We start from the raw sequence: 19,144 nt of genomic DNA, 5'->3' as shown, positions 1-19,144 counted from the left end.
TGGGAGGGGGGAGATGGCTAGCGCTGGAGCGAAGGGAGGGCGGGAGGCAGACACAAAGCCCTTCCCTCTCCTCCCCTCCCCCCTTCTCCTTCCCTCCCCGTCTCTTCTTCCTTCACCTCCTCCCCCTCCTCCAGCTCCGGCTCCTACGGGGCGGGGAAACCCAGCCCCGCGCTAGAGTGCGGGGCCACCAGTCACCCCCGCTTCCAGGACCTGCGGGGAGGGCCTGCGTGAGGTAAGGGGCGGCAGGAACGAGGACCCCCACCCTCTGTGCTCGCACCCCGAGGGCTGGGGAGACTCTTGGCCGAGGATAGAGGCTTTTCGGGGTTCAGGCGCTGAGTGCTGGTCCGCGCATTCACCTCCCCTACGGAGGAGACCTAGGGGAGACAGCGTCCTCTGGAGTCTTGGGGACGGAGGGGGAGGAACACCGGGTGTAGGGTCTCCGGGTGCGCTCGGCGTTACCAGACGGCCGATGGCCCAGGCGGGGTCGTGGGATATCCTTAGCTGACCTTTGGGGGTGGGGTGAGGGGCAGTGGGAGCCTGCAGGAGCGTTGGCTTCAGGTGCTGTTGTGCGTTTTGCGCGCGAGCCCTGGAGGTAGGAACCCTTGTCAGGTTCTACCTGCGGGGACGCCTACTGTGTGGCGGTGCGTGTGGGTCAGACCCGAGGTCGCACAGACGGTGAGCAGCTCAGGCCGGGTCGGTGCACCCATCCTGTTCGCGGGGCAGGAGCTCAGGTGCGGAGCATCTTTCTCGGTGAAGGAACAGAGATTAGAGAGTCAGGGAGTCCTGGCTGGGGGCTGTGGGGCAGTCGCGATGATTGACTGGGGCTCAGAAGGAGGAGCCCCGGGTTCCGACTGGAAGGGATGGGGCCACTTTCCCACGTTGAGGCCTCCCCATTCCACCCGCGGCGTGCGCTCTCCAGAACAGCGTCCACCCACTGGCCCCGGGCAGCCCTCGACGATCGGTGATTGCAGGGTTTGCAGAATTCGGCTTTAAAACCTATGATATATTGCCAAGAAATATTGGGCAAGCCTGTCCCACCGGGACCTAAGAGGCGCCTCTCTTCTCTGAGCACTCCAGTCCTTGGGGCTTCCCTAATTCTGCAGAAGACCTGCACACAAACTTAACACACTGTGGAGCTGCACTTTCCTGCAGGCCAGAGGGTTTCAGGTGCATTGGGATTTCTTTGGAACTTGCTGTCATCAATAAGAAAATCTTAGAGCATACTTCCACCCCAACAGGATTTGTAAATGGGGTTTTTTTTGGGGGGAGCAAAAAGCCCCATTCAGTTATTAAAATAAATAATATTTAAAGGAATAGCATTTATCTCGTCCAAGAAGAACGAGGTGACATTTTAAATTAAGATGGACTATTAGATCTTGCATGGTTTTGCAACGGGAGCAATCCTTTCCAATTGTATAGCATGTCTGCTCCCACTTGGGGCTTTGTGGGGGCTGAGGATGGCAAGCACAGATTAGACAATGCAGGAATACAAAAGTTTCTTTTGTAAGTGCATTGTGAAGAATTACACATTTAAGAAGAAGAGCCTTGCAGATAGTATTTTTATAGCACTTTATAAAATGCATTCACAGATAGTATGTCAGTTGTTTCTCACAGTACTCTTAGTTCTGTCTGGCAGATGAGGAAACAAGCACCAAAACTGGAACCAAGTTCCACGGTTAGTAATCCTTTCTCTATCCGACAGCTGACTTGCTGGAGGATATTTACTCAAAGGCACTTCTCAGACAGTGTATGCACAGTGCAGAGTTTCCCAAGTTTTCAGGATGCAACTTCACAAAAAAATTCCCTGGTGGTTACAGTGAATTTGAGAAATGCTAATGGTGGGCAGATTCTACACTGCAGTGCCTTTCTGATTATAAGAGACTTTGGGAGTCTTTAGGATGGTTTCTTAGCATGGAATGTTTGCTAGTTTTATTTGGCCAGAGAATAGTCATGAAGCGTCTCCTGGGTCCAGAGTCATAATGCGTCGGAATATGTTGCTTAGTTCATCCCTTACCGTCTGACATCTAAGTAATTTTCTAGGAACTTACTTATGTGGTTTGCATAGTAAAAGTATGTATTCTGGACAACAATCCCCTTTTGTAAATTTACAATAAATTGTTGGTTTGCTAGTTTCTGTGGATCTAGTAATGTGTCAGTTTTTCAGGAACTGATCAGAGAAGCAGGAACAAAAACTTAGGTAAATAGTGCAAAAGTGGGGGGTGGGGTGCTGTCTATATGGCAGATCTTGAGAATGCTTCCAATGAAGTTATGTGTATGGAATGGAAATTTAGGGGTTCTTGTCCTGATGGCAGTGTTGGTAGGTCGGCTCCATTAAGTGGGAAAATACACCTGAGTTTGCATTTCTCACACTTTCTCCTTGAGAGATGAACTGTGGATTGTGTGGGGTGTCAGTTTACTCCTGAAAAGCTAACACCAGTCACTGTGGGAGCTTGGGACCTAAAACAAAGTGTGGCTGTGGGCAGATCACTCACGGTGGAGATGTTCACATTGTTTGAAATCAGGTGTTGAAGTGAGAAGTGCCTGCATTCAGCTGCAAGGGCTTCCCACACACCGGTCACCTGCTATTCAGGCTTTACGTGCTGTAAGAGAGGAGATGAACTGGGGAGCCAGCGTTCGAATTTCAGGGATTCAGAAAAGCCTTTTGGACTAGCCCGGAGTCCTGAGAAAGGCCATATTGTGGACAAAGAGGCGAAGCCAGGTGAATATAATTCCCATTTACAGACATTCTGGGTCTCCACTATTGAGAAAATCTTATCTATGTATGTAGATTTTCCTATGAAGGAAAGTAGTGTGGGTTAGAGATCTCTGTTGAAGGGGGGTTGAGGTTGTTACAGAAGTCAGGAAAAGGGATGCTTCCACAAAAATGGACCTATCAGATGAGGTGGGGTTAGGATGATGGGTGGAAGGGGTGTGGGCAGGGAGTGGGGCAAGGAAGAAAATGCAAAGGAAATAAGTAGTGAGATTTGCAACCTGTCAAGACTTCTGTATGTTACCCACATAGAACTTTTCAATAAGCAAGGAAGACATGGAGTGTCATTGGGAGATTATGGCAGTAGGGGAGGGGATAAATTTTCCAGAGCGAGGTCAAAGGTCAACTAGAAAGTGGGGTCAAAGCAGAACCTTGAAACCCCACATCCAGGATCAGGGAAAAAGAGGTCCTAGAGTGAGGGAGGAGGAGGAAGAGCCTGCCTTGATGATTGCACTGGGTAATCTGGGTCTTTGAAACTGCCAGTTTATGCCCAACAACTATTGTGATTGGTCAAGGCCCAGGTTAAGTATTTTTTAATGCAATTAATTATTTTATTTAAGCCACTACATCCCAAATAGTATAATTTCAGCATGCGGTCAATAAAAAAAGTTACTGATATTTTTTATTTTTGTGGAAGTATGATTGGCATATGATGATATATTTCAGGTATACAACATAACGATTCAATATGTGTGTTTTGCTGTCATTAATCGTTTGTAATATAATCTCTGAAAAGTGTGGGGACACTCAGTTGAGAATGTGAATAGAAACATGAGTTAATATAACCACTAGCAAATCAACTGAACACCACTTTTATTACCTACTGATTAAAAATTTTTTTTTTCATAGTGGAAGTGCTTTTTTTTAAAAAGGTTTGTTTATGCATATAGAGCTGTGGTACAGGCTAGAGGTACAGGGGTTGTGACAGGGTTCACTAGACACAGAGCGGGGAGCAGAACAGGCAGATCAATGAAGTACACTGCTGAGGGGAGCAGCGGGCAGGTCAGGAGAGGTCTGCTGCGCCACGTGGATCTCCTCCGGGGCGGCGGGGATCGAACTCATGAGGAAGTGGTTTAAGCTTCTTAGTGCTGTGCTTTAACCCGCTGTGCCACCAGGGAGGGCCTAGAAGTGTTTTTTTTTTAACTTGCTCTCGTGGTTTGCTAGAAGTCTAAACAGAGCCATTTACTTGAGTGTTCTTGTTAACGGAAAATAAAATCTCAACAACAGTTAGGCAAGTGTCTGTTAGATAACTGTTAGATAACTGTTGAAAGTGAGGCTTTCAATCCAGGTAGCAGCCCCACAGCTTTTACTGTGTGAAAGCTGTTCTAATAAGCACAATTTAAATTTATTTTCTACAGGTGGAAACATTGAGTCATCCATGTTAAGAATGTAATTATTCTTCTGTGTTGTCAGGATCTATAGCTATATTGATGCTAAAGAAAGGCAAAACAGGATTTCATTCCTTTCTGAAGAGTGCATTTCACAGGGATAAAGCCTGGGTACCCATTATTAAATTTTATCTGGCTCCTTGGCATTCAGTGAGCATGAAAGACTGGGTTTTACCTTCAGGCGGCAGATAGCTTTGCTCTTTTGCCTGCAAACACCAGGGTTGGAGTCCCAAAAATATTTTACAATATACTCTTGAGAAAACAAAGTTGGAGGAGGGAGGCATTTTCCCTTTTGTAGATGTTTTATTTTGGTCAAGAATTTTTAGTGGCAAGGGCCCTATTACTAACCCCACATGCCTAAAAGTTATAGGGAGGGTTATAAAGGTAGGATTTATGACATTTCACTGCTCCTACCTGATTTGTGTTTTGAAACCATCCATAAAATAATTTGAATAATATTGCTGAGCTTTATGGTTTCCACATGAGAAACTAATTCAGGGGTTGTTCTCATGACTGGTATGAGATGAGATGGCTTAGGTCTCATTTTCATTTGAACGTGACATGTGATCAAATAATAGTAAATTTAAGCATTAACATGTAGATGCCCCTTCACCTGAATTTCTCAAATGTGTATCATTTTAAAAATCATAATTGGTGGAAATATTTGCATTTTATAATTTTTAATGAATTAACTATATGAATTGCAGAGGTTAACCAATGAGTGGACTAAGATCCAAATATTTAACTAGTCAGTTAGGTAATGAACTGCACTTTTTTTTTTTTTTCATCTCAGTTGTAATCCCCATGGGTTTCCCATGAACTGCACTTTCTTAAAAAGCATTTTTCTTTATTGAAGAAAAATACAGATTTCCCCCCAAATAGTTGGCTCTCATTTCCTTTACATTTCAGTTTAACTGTAAGGCTAGTTATTAAAAATGAATTGAGGGTGCTGTCTCTCCTTTAATGTAACTAAAGAAATCCTGGAAATTAGCCAAGATCCCACCTCTTGGTGTGGCTAAATCCAGAAGCCATTTCTCAAAGAGCACTCTGGGCTTTGTCTAAGCTTCTGCACATAGTTGAATACGTGAGATGTCATCTAAACAATACTTCTCACCTCACGATGCAGGCTTTTTCCTCTTATTTATTTTTTAAAGATTTATTTACTCATGCTTACAAGAACTGGGGTAGGACAGAGGTTTGGGGGGTGAGCGGATTCACCATAGAGAATGTGGAGCAGAACAGGCAGATCTACTGAAACATACTGCTGAGGGGAGCAGCCCGCAGGTCAGGAGAGGTCTGCAGTGTCAGCGCCATGTGGGTCAGCTGCCTGGCAGGGGATGGAACTCCTGCTGCAGTGTCTTCAAGCTTCATAATGAGGTGCTTTAACCCATTGTGCCACCAGGGAGAGCCCTTTGCTTAACCCAGTTTTTTTTTTGGGGGGGGGCGGGCGTTTAGATTTTTTCTATGTCCTGGGTAAATAGTGCTGCAGTAGACATAGGCGTGCAAGTTTCCTTTTGAATTACTGTTTTGGTGTCCTTTGGTTAAACTCTTAGAAGTGGAATTACTTGATCATATGGTAGATCCATTTTTAGTGTTTTGAGGAAACTCCACACAGCTTCTCATAGTGGCCGGACCACTTTATATCCCCATCAGCAGTGTAAGACGGTTCCTTTTTCACCACATCCTCACCAGCATTTCTTGTTTCTGTTTTATTATTATTATGGACAATTCTCACAGGTGTGAGGTGGCATCTTATTGTGGCGTCTTATTTGCTTTTCTCCAATAATAAATGATGATGAACATATTTTCATATGCCCGTTGGCCATTTGCATTTCTTCTTTGGAGAAGGATCTATTTAGCTTCTCTGCCCTTTTTGCTTGGATTGTTTGTTTTTGTTGAGCTGTGTGAGCCCTTTGTAGATCTTTGGTATTAGTTCCTTATCAGTTGTATGGTGTGCAAATATTTTCTTCCATTCAGTAGGGGTCTCTTTGTTTTGTTTTCTGTCTCTTTTGCAGTACAGCAGCTTTTTAGTTTGATGTAGTCCAGCTGTTTATCGTCTCTTTTGTTTTCCTTGCTTCTGGAGATGAGTCCCCAAGGATGTTTCAGAAGTGCATGTCATGGAGTGCTTTGCTTATGTTTTTTCCTATAGATATTATGGTTTCAGGTCTTAAATTCAACAGACTTTTCTCTAGTGCTGAGTGCTCCTAATTCGTTATCATTTTGCATGAGTTTTTGTACTTCAACCTTTGTGTAGTCAAATGATTGTACTTTTTCTTGGGTTTCTTTAATGGTCCCTGTGCTCAGAAAGCCTATATTCTCATACAACTGGCATTTATAGCTTCTCCTAATTTGTGTGATTTCAGTTTTATATAACTATTTAAATTCATTTGGTAGGGACACTCCCTGGTGTGCAGTGGGTTAAAGCACAGCACTATGAAGCTATTGGTAGCCACTGCAGCACGAGTTCGATTTCTGGCTAGGGAGGTGACCCTCATGGGTTGGCAGACCTCTCCTGACCTGCCCACTGCTCCCTCCAGCAGTGTATTTCAGTACCTCTGCCTGTTCTGCTCTGTGCCTCCTGCCTGTGCCCCAGTTTTTGTATGCATAAATAATAAAATAAATTCGTTTCATAGGTGATTTATGAAGTAAGGGTATTACTTAGTTCTTTTTTTTTTTTTCCTTGAATAAGTTACCCCCAGAACTGGAGTCTTGCGAAGAATATACCCTCGTTTCTCCAGCAATGTGATACTTGAGTATTTGGCAGGACAAGCCCTTCTCCATTTCCTACCACTTTACCTGTCTTTCTTCCTGCACCCCTCTCCCTCAGCATTCTTTGGCAATCTTCACCATTAATTCTTCAAATCATATTTGCTCTGTAAGATTTGTTTGGAATTGTACTAAGCCTAGTACTGATTTGGTAGTTTTCCAGCAAACCACAAATTGAGTCAAAATCTGCAGGTCTTGGCAGTGTATATTCAGGCTGCTATCAAATAAATGAGTTCACTGCCTAATGTGCATAGAAACTGATATCATGCATCAGACTTTGAGACGAGAAGGAAGTTTTTTTTTTTTTTGTGGCTTGACTGTCAAGGAGGTAGGAGATAAATTCCAAGCTGCCACCTCAATTAAGAAAAGAAATGAAATCATACAGGTTTTGGCAACTGGGGTCAAGAACAATGGAGTTAAAATTTTATTGACCAAAGACAGGGCAAAGAAATTTGTAGTTGGTGGAAATTCACTGGCTAGTTGCAGGACAGTTCATACAGAAAGACGTATGAAAAGGTGTTTCTTCAGATAACTGGAGCTTTAAAATCTGTGGGTGAGACCCTCCCCTCCACGTAGACCCCTTCTCTGTATTCATGTCTCTAGACTCTGCTTTGTTGTTGAAGCAAGTTTGAGAGCAAAGTTTAGATAAGTTTCTTTTTTTGTGCACTTAGGGCCTGAGACCATTTTAACCATTTAGCTTTAGTTAGGAGTGTACCCAGATGTATAGATCAGCAGGATGCCTGGAGAAGGAGGCACAGATCTCACTTCCCATTAGAGAAATGGTGGCTCCCAGCTTCCAGCCTTACCACTGTTGGGATGTGGGATCTTGGCTGACTCCCAAAGCCTAAGTTTCTTTTGCTACCTGACCTGTGTGGGTACCCCTCTATAATTCCCAACCTGAAGGGATCTCTAACTCAGCAGGGGATGTTTAAAATCCTGCTGAGGCCAGGCTAGTGTGGTCCCTGCCTGGCAGTGGAGACATGTAGGAGTTTGAACTTGAAAACCCCTAATTAAGGTTCACTATTATTTTCCTTTGCAATTGTTTTTCCCTTGGCAATCTAGAGAGCCAAAGGAGAACAAAAACGGGTTCTTGTCTTTTTTTTTTTTTTTAAGGTTTTTTTTCCTTTTTCTTTAATTTGGCCCTTGGTTGGGGGGGGGGGCATTTAGGAGGCTCCCTGGCAATACTATGATTCTCAGTGGAAAGAATTAGTTATAATGGATAGCTGATAATAATGGTGTCAGCTGATAACATGGGTTTCAGGTAAATGGAGTATCTGGTACTGAGAATGTGAATCAAGAGTGGCACGTTTGAGGAAAGAAAGCGTCATTTAAAATGGCTCCACTCAGAAGGGAAGGTTCCCTGTGGGCTTCTGCAAAGTATAGAGAGAAAAAGAAGATGTGGTTCAGACCCTCCAAGGGCTTTCAGCCTGGAGAGTGAGGCAATGCTGTACTTTCAGCACAAGCTGAGGGCAATTTAAGACAATCTCTTGTTCTAAAGAATCAGACTATGTGGAGAGATGGGGAGAGCCTGGAAGGAAAACTGGTCCCCTACTGCTTTGGGTGTCATGATCCTGTTTCAAATGAATGCTCAGAAACTGCTGGAAGCTGTGTCCTGTCTTTTTGGTTGAAGTAGAATCTCAGCCTCCTTTGTCTGTAACAGGTAAGCTCAGGCGTTCATGGGAAAGTTCTTTCGTGTTGACTGGAGGTGCCAGGTCAGGGGCTAGTTTCCCAGAGCAGTCATACTCCAGCATGCTCAGTCTTTGGCTAAGGGCTGCCCACCACACTCCCACCTCTTTCTGCATGCAGACCAAAGCAGCTCCCACAACTTCCCACAGAGGTGAAGGTTCTAGCTCTAGGTGTGTGAAGATGGTACAGGTAATGAGAAGACAGGCAGCCACTGTCACCCCCAGGCTGCTTATTGTGCCCCTCAGAGCAGCTGACAGGGCAGGTGACTGGGAAGAATTATCCTTTCTTCATGTCTTGTGACCTCTGCTTGCAGGACTTGCTCACTCACCCTCTTCCCCCAAATGTAACACGTATGGCTTGATGGTTCATTCCTGGTTACACTTTACTCATTTCAAGAGAAACCTCATTATGGATCTTCTACAGAATTCTAGTCAAATAGAGCCCATATATCAAATAACCCTCAAGGAATGGGGATATCTCAGGCGGCTCTTTGTTAAAAACTCCAGTACAGGGCCCTCCCTGGTGGCACAGTGGGTTAAAGCACAACACTAAGAAATTAAAGCCACTTTGGCGTGAGTTCGATTCCCACTTCAGAGGTGACCCACATGGCGCGCAGACCTCTCCTGACCCACCCACTGCTCCCTCAGTAGTGTCCCTTCGTCAGTTGGCCGGTTCTGCCCTCCACTCTATCTCTGATGAATCCTCTCACCACCCCTGCACTTCTGGCCTGTACCCAGTTCTGTATGCATAAATAATCTTTAAAAAAAGAAAAAAACTCCAGTACACAGGGTCTTCCAGGGATTGCTGAGTCAGGTCAGTAAGGTTAGGGAAGAAGGGGTGTGACTGGCTCTGGCAGTTTCCGAGGTAGAGTAAAGAGAACAGACGCTAGAGTTCTGAGAGCTATGGGACTTTCTAAGAGGGATGGAACTGGGAGAGCGGCCATGGTCAGTGGGTTTCAACTATCTGCAGGGTAGTGAAATCAAGTGGTAACTTTGTCTGCCACATGGAGGAAGTTCAGAGGTTGTGCTTGGGGTATTCACAGTGGAATCTGTTATCCTTTTATTTACTAGGGGATGGCAGCGGGACCTCGCTTCCTAGTGATGGTGAATCCAGGTAGCTCCAGCACAGCACAACTAGTGAAACATCTCCAGTCTGGCCTGTCTCCTGGGGCTCTGTGTTCCCAGTCTGACTGAGCACTCCATGGGAAAATTTAGCGTGATCCCTCACCCAAATTCCAGTCTTTGAATGGGCAGAAAGAAGCCTGTTTTCCTCTCTACCGAGCCCCCTATTGGAAGCTTCCTGAGATCACCAGGGATCTGACAGTTACTCCTCGCCTGAGCCTGGAATTCTGCTTGCTGCTGTAACTGGAAGACCAGGGCCCTCACCAGCTACAGGTGCGGTGCAAGGTGTGAAACATTGCCAGGTTTTTTTTTTTTTTTTAAACCAGTAGGTGATCCATTTCTCAGTAGCTTCTGAGAGCAGTTTCTGGGCATTTGTCCTAAATGGCTCAGTTTGGGGATGACTTCAGACTTTAATAGAAGCACTGCCCAGATTTTTTTCAATGTAAGTGCTTCACTCAGCTCCTCTGGCAAGAGAAATCAGTTCTGCCTCGGATTGTTGAAGCAACTTATCCACAATGTTACTCTCCTTGTGGATTTCAACACATTCCTGGAGGTGGTTTCTTCTCTCCAGCATAGTTTTCCATGTTTTTATATCTTCTTCAACTCTCTTCTGTTAATGATTACTCCGCTAGGCTTTTTTGCTTGCTGGGCTTCACAGATATTTGCAGCGGACTCTTTCTCTTAACAGATGCTTTTGAGGTTCCCTGGATTCTACCCCACCACCACCTGCCCCATCACTGAGTTTTCATCTGCAGTTCTCATAATGGTGGTACTGCCCCCTCTGGCTTGCCGCCTTCAAGTCCATCCTACGTCTCCAGTTTTGGGTAACCCACTTTCCACGAACTCTCTATGTAGGATCCTATCACTCTTCCCAGGATGTCTGCAGCTCTCGCCTTTCTGTCCAGGCCAGTCAGTACTTTCTCTGCCCATTGCTTTGCCTTGAGAAAGTCTGAGGGGAACAGCTTTTCCCACAGAGATACTTGTCTTCTCTCTGCCCTTTCTGTTTTTATACTTCCCTAGGTATAGATCTGGTCTTTGTGTCCACCAGCTCCAGAAACTGAAGTGAAATTTTCCAAAGGAAAATATCACAATCTTCCCATACTTGACTCAAAGGAGTTTTCTCCCCTCGTGTCAGCCACCTTTACAACCTAAGGTAGGCGGTAGGTTCAGGTTCCCAAACTGGCCTTCACTAGTTCTGTGTAGATAGTCTAAGGTATCACTTGTGGACACCATTTGATACCTATTTCTTTGTTTTCAGTCCTTAGGGGACTTAGCCAAAACTGAGACAAAGTCCTTTCTGCTGTTCATCGAGAGTCAATCTTGACCTGCTTTATAACATGTTAACTCCATGATCTTCTGAGAACTATTCTGAATTCCAGGCATTTAAATGATGCATTTATCTGTTGCTACAGGACTCTGGCTACTTCACTGTGCTTGCTGCATGTTCTGCTCTATGTATAGTTTATATAGTGACACAACTGGGTTCTGTGTACCCTGCAAACTATTTTAAATTATGACACTCTTGAGTGGAATGCACAAGAAGGAAAATTGCCTTTGAAAAAGAAACATCTTGCTAAGCACTAAAGTTGTATACAAAGATTGGACTACTTCTGCATTAGAAAGTGCCTAATTTTTTCCCTTCATGTTATTTTTTATTTATTTTTTAAAATAATATAGTAGTTCATTTTTACATCATTTTGTGCTTTTTTCCATCTCAGTTATAATCCCTGTGGGCTTCCCATCACCATATCACCTGTGTGCCATCACCGTAGTCTAGTGCACTCCCCCCCACCCCCAGTTCTGATCCCATTTTCCATTCCAGCCCCATAAATGTCTCTGGTATATAGTTGTTCATTTTTACTATTTTTTATCCCTAGTCCTTTATGCATAGTCCATGCATCCTGAGCCTCTGTCACCACCCCCACTTTTGGTAGGGTGCACAAGAAATACCAGTGGGATCTCTGCCATTGGTGCAAGATGGTGAGATTTACAAATTATTGCAAAAGAGCCAATCACAGGAAGCTTCAGAAAGAAGCTCATATTACCAGGGGCTGTGATTTAGCATGTAGCGCCTACGGGTGCTGTACCCCTAAAAAGGACCTTGTGCATCCGCTCTTCTGAGTCTAGGGTGCTCGCACTGCCTTTTTGAGACAAGCCAGGCTAACAAAGCAGGAGCGTGTGTAGTCGGATTTTAAACATCACTGTTCAAGATTGCAAGAGAGATGTATCATGATGAGTTCTAACTCGAACTGTTGATGTTAGGTGGAAATCAGTTCTGGTTTTTCCCTGAGGTGATTTTCATTTAGTATAAGAATCAATAAAACACTACAATAATAATGCAAACGCAAATAAAGTAATTGAATACAAAAGAAAAAAGTAGCATTTTAGCTACTGTTTCCTCCACTGAGTTCATGTAAGCTGCTGGGTCTTCCTTGGTCTTTAAGATTTGATAGTTTCCCTATATATTCCCTGGAAGATGATGCAGTGAAAGTATGAAGGACTTCAGGGAAAGCAGCACTCATTTCTCTCAGAGAAAAGAAAAGATAGGTTGGCATAAGAACCAAGGCTGTATTCTCAAGGATTTTGGTGCTTTTATGAAGTAAATATTCTAGAAACAGATAAAAATCAGTCAATAGCAAAAGAGTTGTTGAAGGTTGACTGAACTGAGGTAATTCCAAACTATATAATTATTGTTTAATTTAACAAAACTTAGGAAAATTTTTTTTGCTGAGCGATGGGAAAATGGGCCAGGGTATGATACAGTTTGACTGCAAACATTTTTACACACATGAAAAGCTCAACACCGAACCAAAGAGAGTGCCCTTTAATTGACAGCATTTTTTGACAAATCATTGACCAAAATCTCTGCTAGATGAACATTTGTGAGGGTACACCTTGGCCTCGATCTTGAAGAAATGTGAAATCTTGTGTTTCTTGTAAAGCTGCTTCAGTTTAGCCACCTCTGTGCTCTCTAATTCATTAATCCTGTCAGTCTTAATAGTTCCTCTTCTGCCTCATATACTCACACAATCTGTGCCCGCACCAGGCAGATGAACCTGGCTAGACGTTCACAACTGTGAAAGGATTCATGACCATTGATCTAAAGGGGTCCTTTTCCATTTAAAAAACTATGTATGCATTGAAGAACTAGGGTGTAGGCCAGAGATGCAGAGCATGAGAGGATTCACAGAGGCAGGGTGGAGAGAACAAGCAGATCTACTGAAATACACTGCTGAGGGAAGCAGTTGGAGAGACGGTAGAGGTCTGCTGCACCACGTGGGCCACCTCCCTGGCAGGGGATCAAACTCATGTTGAAGTGGCTGCTGTGCTTTAACCAGTTGTGCAACCAGGGAGGCCCTCACAGTGATCTTTAAAATATTTGCACTCTTTCTCCCCTCTGGTATCCATCGCTTGTGGAATAAAGGGCAGTCTTTTCCACAACCTGTGTTTTCCTTACCTCTCATACCTCCCATCTGCCCATCACTGGCCACACCAGCCTCTTGCTCCCCTCTGACCTCCACACTGGCTCTTCCTTAGTCTGGGATGTGCTCCAGATGTTCACAGGACCTTATCCCCAGTTCTGTCCCACCGTTCCTGCAGGAAGGGTGTACCTGACAACTTCATATAAACAGCAAAGTTACCCACGCCCACCTGACCCAACCAGTCCATGCCCTGCCTTATTTTTCCAAGAAGCAATTGGCTTCCCCTGATAAATCGGGGAAGTTGGGCTTTTGTCTGTTTTGTTCCATGCAGTCTTGCAGTACCTATCAATAGAAGAGGGTTAGTGTATAGTAGACCATTTGTAAATATTTGTTGAATTAAACAGGTAAGGCAGAAAAATTCCTGAATTTTAGGTAAGGTGCTTAGATAGGGTAGCTAAAGAGGCCAATTTATCTCTTTGAGCTAAAAATAAAAGCATGTCTTATTTTGAGGAAGCTTTAATAGGTTTTGAAGCCATTTCATATGCAGTTATACCAGCTCAGATCCTTGCTCTTGCTGGGGAAGCAGGAAGAAAAGTTTAGGAGTTCTTTCCCTTTATTTTCCCACCTAAATGCTGGAAATATTTTTGCAGGGGAAATAGTTTTTTTTTTTTTAATAATATAATAGTTTATTTTTACCTCATTTTGTGCCTTTTTCTATCTCATTTGTAATCCTTATGGGCTTCCCATCACCAGATCACTTCTCCCATTTTTGATCCTACTCCTCACTCCATACCCCGTAAAATGTCTCTGGTATATAGTTGTTCATTATTAGTATTATTTTCTCACAGGGGAAATAGTTTTAAAGCACAAATACTTGTAGTATTCAAATGATAGATGTACAGACCACTGGGAATTTAAATGCAACCTACAGAAAGAACTAGAGGATGGTGCTGTAGGAAGCCCTCTGGCCAAGAAAAGGTTTAGGCTTGAGAGTCCCTTAACTTCTGCTAAAGAGAACTTTCTCCAGCAAATGCTTTATGTGGACAAGTTGTCGAACCATGTACAGAATTACAGAAGCCAGCAGGCCCAATTACATAATTTGTGGGGCTCAATGCAAATTGAAAATGGGGTTCCTTGTTCAAAAAGTAATCACTTCAAGATGGTTTCAGCAGAATATTAAATCAGAGTGGGATCCATATGAATGCGAGGTGTGTGATAACAGGAGTCACATGCCACAAAGCCATTCCTGGAGCTATACAAGTCTCATGTTCCATTTTGCATGAGAAACAGGCTTTCTCTGACTAGTGCTCCAAGATCCCAATTAATTATCACACCTACTAAGGCTCAATTCAGAATTCTAACAAGCCTGTGAGGTGGCCTCCTCTTGTAGCATCCTGATGATACACATGAGATAGTTTTATTTTCCTATTGTAGAAACCAAGGCATAGCAGTGTTAAGTAATTTGTCTGTGGTCACAAGTTTGAAAGTGGAAGGGTTGCAATTCAAACCAGGTGTCAAACACTGGGATCTAAATGCTTAATGCCTACTCTGGTATCTTTAGAGTATATGTATGTTATGGGAATATGAATGTGTATTAATTTTCTAAGGCAGCTGGACTGAAAGCCAAAAACTGTGTAGCTTAAAACAAGAGAAACTTAATGTCTTGGGGTTCTGGATTCCCAAGATCAAGGTATCAGCATGACCTTGCTCCTTCTGAAGGTACTAGAGAAGGAACTATCTGTGCCTCATAAGTTCTGGTCACTTCTAGCATTCTTTGGCTAGTAGGTGCCTCTCTCCAGTCTCTGTTTTCTTGTTCACAGGATGTTGTCCTTGTGAGCTTTATATTACAATTCCTCTGGGTGGGTCTGTACCCAAACCTCACCTTTTCATAAGGACATTGGTCATATTGGTCATATCAGGGACCACCCCAGGCATCATCATTACCACATGTACATAGACTCTAATTCCAAGTGAGGGCACATCCATGGTACTGGGAATGAGGACCAGTGTAGTAACTTTTTTGGAGGGGGATGTTATAATTCAACCCATAGTAGGTATAAAGCAACATGAAAGACTCATTGAATATGCACGAAATGTCATCCATGCACCCCAGCAGAACATATTCAGGCATTCTCAGCTGTAAATAGTTGCACTGTCAAAAGTGCCTGATAGAACTGGCCTTTGTCTTGTGTTGTCCTGCCAGGTCAGGAAGGGTCTTGAGCACCCTTGCAGGAGCAGAAGAAAGCAGACAGTGGGAGCTGGAGGCCTAAGGAGACTGGTAAGCAAAGTGTGATTCTGCACTTTTGATTTGAGATCTGGCCATTTAACCAGTAAGGGAGATTTTTATGATGGCTCCATGGCACTGTCAGGTGCCAGGATTTCTTGAGAGGTCAGTGTGACTGAAGCCCAGTTTCTCCTTCCTGTGCGTGCAATATGTCTAGTGGCCCAATGATTATATTTGCAAGATGAGATGAGAATATTCTTAATAATATAGTGATTCTGCTCACAGTCATTATTCAGAATAACGTGGATTGTAGCAATACAATGTTCTCTACTATATAACTCATAAAGTATTATATATATTAAAAAGATAAGAGAACACAGTAGCTTCATAGAAGAATCCTGTTTGTGTCCTTGCTTCCCCCTCACCAGCTGGCGCCCCCATGACCTTGAGTCCTCTGGTCCAAGTCAGGGTTCTGTCCTGTGGAGTGACTGTTCTCAGGCACAGGCAGCTCTTCTTTCTGCTCACAGAAAATTGGTAAAGATGGAGTTCAGGTTTCTGAGCTTACATGAAGCATGTAAAACTGACAAGGATCAGCTCTCCCTTTCTGCTGCTGTGTACAAGCTTCAGTTCATGAGTAAGAAAAGCCCTGGGGTTTCTTCAGAAGACAAGGTGAGGGAGCAACATAGGCAGTCAATGTAGCCAAGCCCTGATTCATCTTTCCAAAGGAAGCAAAGCAGAGTCGACTGGGAACATTGTATTTTTCTTGGAGCAGCATGTGATAAAAGTAGCAACTACAGAAAAAGTGGGGGAAAGACCAAAGATTAGAGGTTGCAGAAGATGGGAGAGGGGAGTATTTAGTCAGAAGAAAGTATGACTCTCCTGGTCTTCTGCCTTGTGGTACAAGAAGGAATTGAAAATAACTATAGAAAATCATTCTTTAGAAAAGGGGCAGACATGGGAGACAGCCATCCATACATTCAGAATGCTATGAGAACCCAATATGTGCCAGGTACTGAATGGCAGGGTACTCTCTCTGTCAGTTTCCAGAATCTTCATGGCTACCACCCCAATCTGAAGTACTACTATGTCATGGGAGGAGGATGATCTAATAGGATTTAAGTTAATGAATGATGATTATTGAAAGAATTTCAGTGGAAGAAGAGTGTCCTCCAAGAGACCAGATGAAAGAACAATGAACATTCTTTGGACTTGAGGGAATGATTAGGGTCAAATTTAGAGAATAATCCAGTGGCACTCAGGGAGGTGTTTGATGGGAGGGTTGTCAACACCTCCAGGACAACCCTGGTGTCCCTTGTGACTTCTGGGTTAATGGAAGCACTGTCATTGAGAGAAACTTGGGCAAATCTGAGCAGAAAAGAAGGCATAAAGATAGAGATCCATTGTGTTTATGCTAAGTTTGGGGGTACACTATGAGAACCCAAGAGAAAGTTTCATGGAGGTTAACTCCAAGGACCTGGATCTTAAAAGAGAGTTTTGGGCCACAACTATTGTTACAGGGCGACCCAAAGTGCATTGGGTTGCCTGTCTGTGGGTCTTCACTCATGCGCTTAAGATTCAGCTGCACTGCACACACACACACACACACACAAAGGTCAATAATGGGTTTATTTATAAAGGGAAAAGAAAAGGAACAAACCAGGGGAAAAGAGAGAGAGCGAGATACAAGTTAACCAGTGCATCCTACAAGGTCCTTTGACTTGGAACCCCAATAGCACACTCAACAGAACCAAGAGACCAGCCACCAGCCTGAGGCCAAGGGAGAGAGAGAGAGCACCTCAGCCCAACATGTCTCCTTTCTATCCCAAAAGTCTCAAAATGGCTGCTTGACTCCGTCCTTGGGTCCTTCATTCCTCCCTTTGGTGTTGCTGGGAGTTGTAGTTTGAGTATCTGGAGTAGTGGGTGGGGTCCACAGAAGCTATATTTGTAGAGTTCATTCAGGACATCTTTTCTCACTAACAGTATCAGGTTATGTACTTTTAGTATCCTTAAAGCCAGAGGAGATAAAATTAACCACAGAAAAGGTTAATTCATAGAGCAGGATGGCAGAAGTATACAATTTTATGTTTCTAGATATAGCATGCAGAGTCTAGAAATGTTGCAGTTTAAGGCTCAGATGTTGGCTCATTTCTCTTAGTTTCTTATCTTCCCACAAAAGAAAGTTGGGTCTTAGGACATTGGCATTGGCTCCCTCTGACACCCTGGCTTCTGAGTATGGTGAAGATGTACCTTGGAGTTGTGGAGACCGTCTGATCTGGGCAAGAAAGGGTCAGGGTATTAGCGATTCCAAGCTTGAATTGTTCATGGGGTAAATATTTCTTGATAAGTTCCACACAATCACACAATCAGCTATATGATTTTAAGACTGCATATGTGTAGAATTATATTAAAAGGAAAACATTGAAATAGCACACAAGCAGTAGTGACCTAACAGTCTTGACTTCTCAAAATGGTTCTGAATTAAGGGGGTTTGCAGAAGAAATGCCTCCTTAAAGATACAACCCAGTGGTGAGAGTATTTCATTCTCTACCCAGATGTCACTTGCCGTGTGATAATTTTTTCTTAAAGCAGAACAAGCCAGTATGAATCAGGGGTGTCCCCATGAGACCACTGTGAATCCCTATGGGGTTAGCTGATGTGTGGCATGTTCTCAGCGAAGCCTGATGCTGATGTAGCAGGCATGAGGGAGCAGAGTGGTGAGCTCCAGTGAGTGGTCCAGAGCTAGGGTACCTTCCCAGCTGTGGGTGGCTGGACAAACCAGTTAGCTTGTCTGAGCCTCAGTTTCTTCATATATGAAATAGGAATAAGAACTGTCCCAACCACAAGAGAGGACTAAGAGTTACGCATGTGAAGTATTTACATTTATTAGCAGGTGACACCCTCACAATGTTTATTCTTGTGATTTTCACATGCAATAAGGATGATCATAGAGGTTCTGCACAGGGAGGTATGGCCTTAGTGGATTTTACCTTAGGCCTCTGACTAATGGAGAGGTAAATGAATGGCTGTAACTTGACCTGATGGTTGCATTTGTTCGGAAAGGCTGGCAAATGACCCCTAAACTTACAGGAGCTTAGGTGTGTGTCCAGCCAGTGTGGGCTGGGCAGCTGTTCTGGTGGTGACTTCTGGGGCCCAGACTATTTCCATCATGCAGCATGTTGTCTAGAAGACAGTTTACAAAGTCATGGCAGAAGAGGGGGCCAGAAATGCGTGAGATGGCTTTTTATCTCACACCTAAGGGTGGTATACGTCACTTCACCCTTCACTTAGCTGGACAGAACCAAATCATGCAGGCTTTCCAATGCAACAGTCTGAGAAAATAGTTTGTTAGGTGGCCGTCACCTCTGTCGCAGGGGTTGTAGAAATTATATTATTGCTGAGAGAGAGGACACTGATAATGACTTTGAATAGATGACTTTCTGAAGGTTGGGAAAACTGTCCAGGCTCTGGGGATCTCTAGGAAAGTAGCAACATTGCAGCACCCTGTGAATCTGGTATCTCATGTTTTTATGAGGGGCAAATAACTACAAAAGGTAAAGTGCTATTTTGGTTTTGTTTTTTACCAAGAAAGGTATCTCCAGGTACTTATCTGTGGCCAGTCTTTATTACAAAGCCCAAAACACAGATGCCCCAGATCATTAAAAACAGGCTGCATTCCTCCTGATAGACAGGTTACTAGGGACTTAGAAGACATTTAAAACATAGCCATGTATTAATTTTTATTTTTATTTACTAATAAAATAACTTAT

General features: G+C 43.7%; 1 protein-coding gene across 1 annotated transcript in view; it reads left to right on the top strand.

Moving 5' to 3' along the window:
- The first annotated feature begins 210 nt into the window (after nt 1–210).
- RIN2 (Ras and Rab interactor 2) overlaps nt 211–19,144 on the top strand; it is a 191,447-nt gene continuing 172,513 nt past the window's right edge. The window contains exons 1-2 of the mRNA XM_012728374.1: nt 211–232; nt 15,357–15,431. The gene's annotated coding sequence lies outside the window, so the exon portion shown is untranslated. The remainder of the gene's footprint in view (nt 233–15,356; nt 15,432–19,144) is intronic.

This window comes from Condylura cristata, unplaced genomic scaffold, assembly GCF_000260355.1.
Source record: "Condylura cristata isolate star-nosed mole 26May11 unplaced genomic scaffold, ConCri1.0 scaffold00022, whole genome shotgun sequence".
Taxonomy (NCBI): domain Eukaryota; kingdom Metazoa; phylum Chordata; class Mammalia; order Eulipotyphla; family Talpidae; genus Condylura; species Condylura cristata.
The sequence above is the reverse complement of the archived record's forward strand: the minus strand, read 5'-3'. Positions and strand labels throughout refer to the sequence as shown.